This window comes from Falco punctatus (genome assembly GCF_963210335.1).
Source record: "Falco punctatus genome assembly, chromosome: Z".
In the NCBI taxonomy this organism is placed as follows: Eukaryota; Metazoa; Chordata; class Aves; order Falconiformes; family Falconidae; genus Falco; species Falco punctatus.
The window spans coordinates 33,689,336-33,695,335 of NC_137586.1; positions in this window are offsets into that span (position 1 = coordinate 33,689,336).

A 6,000-nucleotide genomic window follows, 5' to 3' on the forward strand; every position below is an offset into this window, starting at 1 on the left:
AAGGTCGGATGTAATCTATCTGCCAAGTTTCCCAGAGACACTTTTTATCTCTCAAATGAAGAGGGGAATCCTCCATGGGGTGTTGCTCTAGTCGGAGCCTGCATTGTTCACAAGCTGAAAATACAGGTTTTGCAAGTTTCCCACCCCACAGGCTGACCTCTGGCATGTGCCTCTTTGTACAAATCATTAGCCCCTGAATGACCATGCTTAACTTGTAGCCATTCCAAAAGTCTGTCCCAGTTTTCCCCGGTTTGATTTTCCTGCTGCAAAGGGGCAATTCTGGCCAGCTCACTTGCCCTATTATTCCATTCACCTGCTAGAGTACCCCTTTCCTGGTGAGACGGTACCCATGCTACTGCAAAATCCCCATGTTTGGCAATATCTAAGATTTTTTTCCCCTTCTCTTTTTGCCACACTGGCACTCAGTTTGCTTCCCAGTTACTCTGCTCCCCAAAAGGGAGCTATTCCATACACCCTTGGAACACTGTAAATGAGTTGGTGTAAATATACATGGGAGTCTTAGCCCCTTCTTCCTATTTAAACACACTCCACACTGCCAGTAACTCTCCCACTTGGGCACTACCCTCACCTTCAGTAATGATTCCCTGTTACCGTCTACATTAATAGCTGCAGCTCCCTATCTCCATTGTTTACCCTCTTTCTTAGCAGAGGCATCTGTAAACCACACGTTCTGCAATTCCTCCAAAAAAGCAGGAGCGATTTTTACCACAGAAGGGGGAGGGTATCCCCCTCCAGGGAACTTGTTACTTCCTCTTGGATATTTAACTGTTTAGGGGTGACTTCAGTGACGGTAAAGACAGTACAATAATGTTCAATCTTAGCATACAATTTTCTTACAGGATCTCTTTGGGCCACTCTGTCAGTGGGGGGAGTTCCTGCTAACACCGGTTTAATTACCTTGAAAGGTCCTCTTAAAATTAGAGGCTGTTGGCGTATGGTTTGCTCTGCTTCTCTGAGAGCAACACTCACTACAAACAATCCTTTTTCCCAATTAGAGTACCGTTTCTCAGCATCCTTAAAGCTCCTGGAGTAAAATCCTATCAGTCGAGTAGGACCTTCTGGTCCTTTTTGCCAAAAATGAATTGACAATCCTGGGTGTGCAAACCCCTACTCAATCTGGACAGGGTCAGTGGGGTGAATAGGATCCAAAGCCTGGTGAGTGTTTGCTTCAAATACCAAAAGCTGTAATGCTTCATTGTGGGCTGGAGCCCATTCCCAAGCTGCTCCTTTTCGCAGCAGGTCATATAAGGGCCGTGCAATTATTGCAAAGTCTGGGATGTGTTTTCTCCAGAAGACCAATAAGCCTAAGGCATGCTGCAGGTCCTTTTTATTTTTTGGAATTTTTACCTGCTCTAGTGTTGAGAGGGTGTCCTGACGAATAAAGGCTGAACCTCCTTTCCACCATATCCCAAAAAATTTTACTTCATTTGCAGCAGTTTGTATCTTTTCCTCTGGTATCTGGAGTCCCGGAGACTCTAAGTGCTGTATAATCTTTCCTTGTGTCACCTGTATTGGAACAATTTCATCCCCTCCTATCAAAACATCATCAATGTATTGATAAACTCTAACTCCTGGTTCTGAGAGAATTTGGGTTAATTTTTGTGCCAAAGCATGATGTGCTAAGTTGGGAGAATGTTTATATCTCTGAGGGAGGCAAGTAAAGGTATACTGTTGTCCCTCCCATGTCAAAGCAGAATGATCACGGTCCTCCTCCTGCAGGGGAACCATAACATATCTTTCACATCAGCTGTGGCCATCACCAGATGAGCCTGTTCCTGAACGAGTGAGATGAGCTCAGCTCTGTTAGGCACTGCTGCTGTCAATGGACCAGTGTTTGCATTAAATCGATGATAATCTACAGTCAACCTCCACTTACCATTTGATTTACGAACTGGCCAAGCTGGGGAATTGTATGGGGAGTGGGTGAATGTTAAAATGCCCTGTCGTTTAAGATCCTCAGTCACAGGAGCTATCACATCCAGGACCCCTAATTGTAAGGGACAGGGTTTCACATTAGTCATCCTGAAAGGGAGGAGCGTAGGTGCTGCCTGCAACAGGTGTACTTCTGCCCAGGACGTTTCAGCTAATTCTCTGAACTGAGGAATGCCAAAAGACCATGAGTTCCCCATGGTATCATGCTCCATGGCGTCAGTTGGTTACCTCCTTTAACAATGTATAGATAAATCTCTGCGGTTTCAGTGGTGTTATCTTCCTGCCTTAACAATGTATAAATCATTCACTGTGGTGGTGGCATGAGTTTCTGCCATAGCAATGTTGAGACAATACATCTGCTGTGGTGATGGTGGGTCTCATTGGCACAGTTTCTCACACTGTGATAGAAAATTGGTTATGTTTACTAACATTTATGAACTGATTTTCTAGCACTCATAACAAAAAATATTTTCCATTTGGCAAATCATTAATAAGTACGGTAGCTTCATCATTACTGCTGGTACATAACATTCTGTTCTCTTTCAGTCATCTATGCATTTCATGTTCAGACCAACTAGATTATCCTTTCCTGGTCCATTATTAGACCAAAATCATCAGCTCACATGCTGCTATTCTTACGTGATCTAATAATGCATGGCAGAAGGAGTAGCTAGGAGTGGTTCCTTCTGTTGAAAAGCAATTCACATTTTAAAGACTGCTGTGAATACTCAAAACAGCAAAAGACATCTAAATAATTCATTATTGAAAATACTCTTTTCAGAAGCCAATGGGTGAAACTATAAACTAAAGGGAAATAATTATGCTAAAAGAATCCCAGTAGCTTATAGATAAAGTAATTCATTTAGCTATATTCAAATACTTACCTACACTTTTATCATAAATATAAACACATGGTAATATCATCATGATATATGGCAATATGACAAAATCAGGCACTCATTCCATAACAGTAAAATAAAATAATGGAATTTTCTAAGTGTTCTGAGAGTATTATATTTTTGTCTTTTATTAGCCATTATTTAAATTAATCTGCAGTATAATTGTTGTTACTTCTTGAGGCTTACACCGCCTTCTAATTCAGCTATTAACCTTTCATATTATAGTGTGCTTAGGAAATCATGGACTACCTATTTAACAGAATTTATTCAGTTTAAATGAACATCTATATGCTTAGGGCTGAACCAGTCCACAAACAACAGAAAAGGATAATGAAAATAATGGTATTGGGAATAGGTATTCAACAGCACAAGTTGAGGTACAAGCACACCATGCAATTTTGGCAGCACTTTGTCTTTTTCTTTTCTTTTGAAAATCTTCATGCCAACAACAATTTAGTCTGTCGAAGGAAAGTATGTGTCATCACAGCCTCTTCTAGAAATATGTTTCTATGTATATGTATATATATATATATATATTACATACATTCCTGCAAGTGTTTCTATTTTGTGTTCTTTATACTTCCTCAAGGTTTCTTATGTCCAATAAGAAGAGAAAACTACACTGCCAGATACCAATACCAGAGAGATTAGGAAATATAAATTATAAAGAGCATAGCAAATAATTAATGAACAATTCATTGGCTGGAATGTATGCATAAAACAGTGGAATAGTTTTGTAATCTTTTCAAATATACAAAAAGAATTGAATGCAGAAAATCAATTATTAAGCTGCTTAGGACTGTTTTTCCCTCTACCCAGCAGCTAAAAGAAGGAACATCTTTTCTTTCACTCTTGCAGGCACCAGTTCTCGAGTTCTCCTGCCATATGTGCTGGGAACTTTTTTTATTTTTGTTTTACATCATCATCCAGTTTCACTAAGGGGAATCTGCCATCTGCCTGACTCTTTGCTTTCTATCCTACCATTTCACCTTGATGGGACTGGCTGCATTTTTATATGCTGACATAAGTCCATATTTGGAGTCTTGGAAGGTGTTACTTTAATCACCAGGGGAAACTGTGCATAATTCTTTATATTTTGATAGTCCTATGGGTTTGAAAAATGGTCTATGTTTTATGTTTCTGCTACATGTGGGATTTTTTCACTGACCATGGTTCATGACCATAGTAAACAAGCACCCCTATAATACCTACAAGAGCATAAGAATTTACGAGCTTTTAATTCTCACACCACCAGTAAAAAGAGAGGAGTCTAGGTATGTTTAGAAGGATGTAGCTTTTCATGTAAAACTGTGTAAGAAATATCAGCATTTTATATTAAAGCCTCTAGTTTCTGTTATTATTGGAACATGAGTATTCTTTGGAGTAAACGTTCAATTTGTCCCTCAAAGCACTACAACTTTGGAAACTGTTTTCTGACTTTAATACCATGTCAAGAAAGGCCAGGCTTCTGGATGATATGGTAATGAGTTCAAACATGCCACACCTTTGTTTACTACAGCTTGCTCTCAGTTTGTTGACTTAGAAAGCAGACCTCTTCAAAACAAGCCACTGAAGATAACTGCATTTTCCTACTCATATGTTTACCATCTTCGATGAATCCGGGTGGAGCCAAAGAAAGTAATTCTACAGCTATATTCACCTGTTCTGTGGCTGTGTGTAGTCTGGTGAATATATACTCTACAAGAGACAACATCGACATAACTTTAAGATGTTTTAGACGCTCCTGCACTGGTTTGAAGGTAAGAAAGCACTCCATAGTCAGAGGTGTCATTTTTGAAGTTGATGGATATGGATGCTAGAGTTTTCCCCTTTTTATGGTTTATTTCTTTTCAGCAGGCTTTTTGTTTCACACTGAAGATAACCTAGTTTGGTCATATTACCTCACTGCAAGTGAAGTAGAATATGGGAACAACCTGGCTCTTTAGAGAAGATACAGCTACTATGTGGGTTAGCAGAAAATGCTTTAAGAACTTCTTAGAATAAAGAAAAAGATTTATTAGAATACAGAGATGGGGGGAAAAAGTGTAATTAGATGGTAATTTTAAAAAAAATTCTGTCTTACCCATATTCATTTATTGAATCTTCCAAATTGTTGGATGTAGCATTTATTGTTAAATCAGAGATGCCAGGTATAGTATCAGTTTATTTACTACAATAAGGAGATGCCTTAATGATATGTAGAGCTCCTTAACTGTATTAGTAGCATTCAATAATTGTTAGTAGTCTGATTGTAAAAAACTTTTTAGTCGAAACAATCTCTCCTGTGTACATACAATGTGTAACATTGTAAAGAAGCATACCTTTTTGCTGATCTAAGTGAGTTAAATACTTTGCCAGAGGCTTATGCAATTCATTCGTGAAGTTTGAAAAATTAGTAGAGAAGACCTTTCTCAGGATAATATAGAAATCCTAGCACAGTATAAAACCCTACCATTTTTAACTGGGCAACACACCTTTAACATAGGAATTACTTTACTGAGTTTTTGATTGCACCATGCAAATTGCAAAATCTTTTGTGGAGAGAAAGAACTTGTAGTTATGCATGACACCTTTGACAAGATAAGATTTCTCCCAGTTAAGTAAAAAAAAGAATTGTTTGTTTCCAGTGAAGAGATTCTGAGATTCAGTAAAGTATCAGGCAAACATAATCTACAAACTTATTGTGTCTATGTTTCACATGTACATGGGCATAAAAATTTCCTAGCCTTACAAATATGTATTTGTAGACATAGTTCTATTTTCCAGGCCCTTGTCTTCATGTAAAGGGAAGACTGCCTCAGTTATCTTATGCATTGTACGCAACCATTTCACTAGGTGGTTCATACCAGACAGACTTCCAAAAATATCCCTTTGCATATTGCCTCTCCCACAAACAGGAACATCAATCAACTGCATTAACTACTGAAAGGCTGGAAGGTAGAATAACTGTGCCTGATGTGCCAAGGATAGGCATGGGGTTTAGTACCTTCCTATTTCCAAGCACAGAGGCCCTCATTCCAAATTACCTGCCTGTAAAAAACAACAGGTTCCCAGTGAGATTTTCTAACATCACTAGGTTCCTTACTCCTCTGCACACCATGCTGAGAATTAGAGCCTTCCATGTTTTGAAATTTCATGATCACCCACA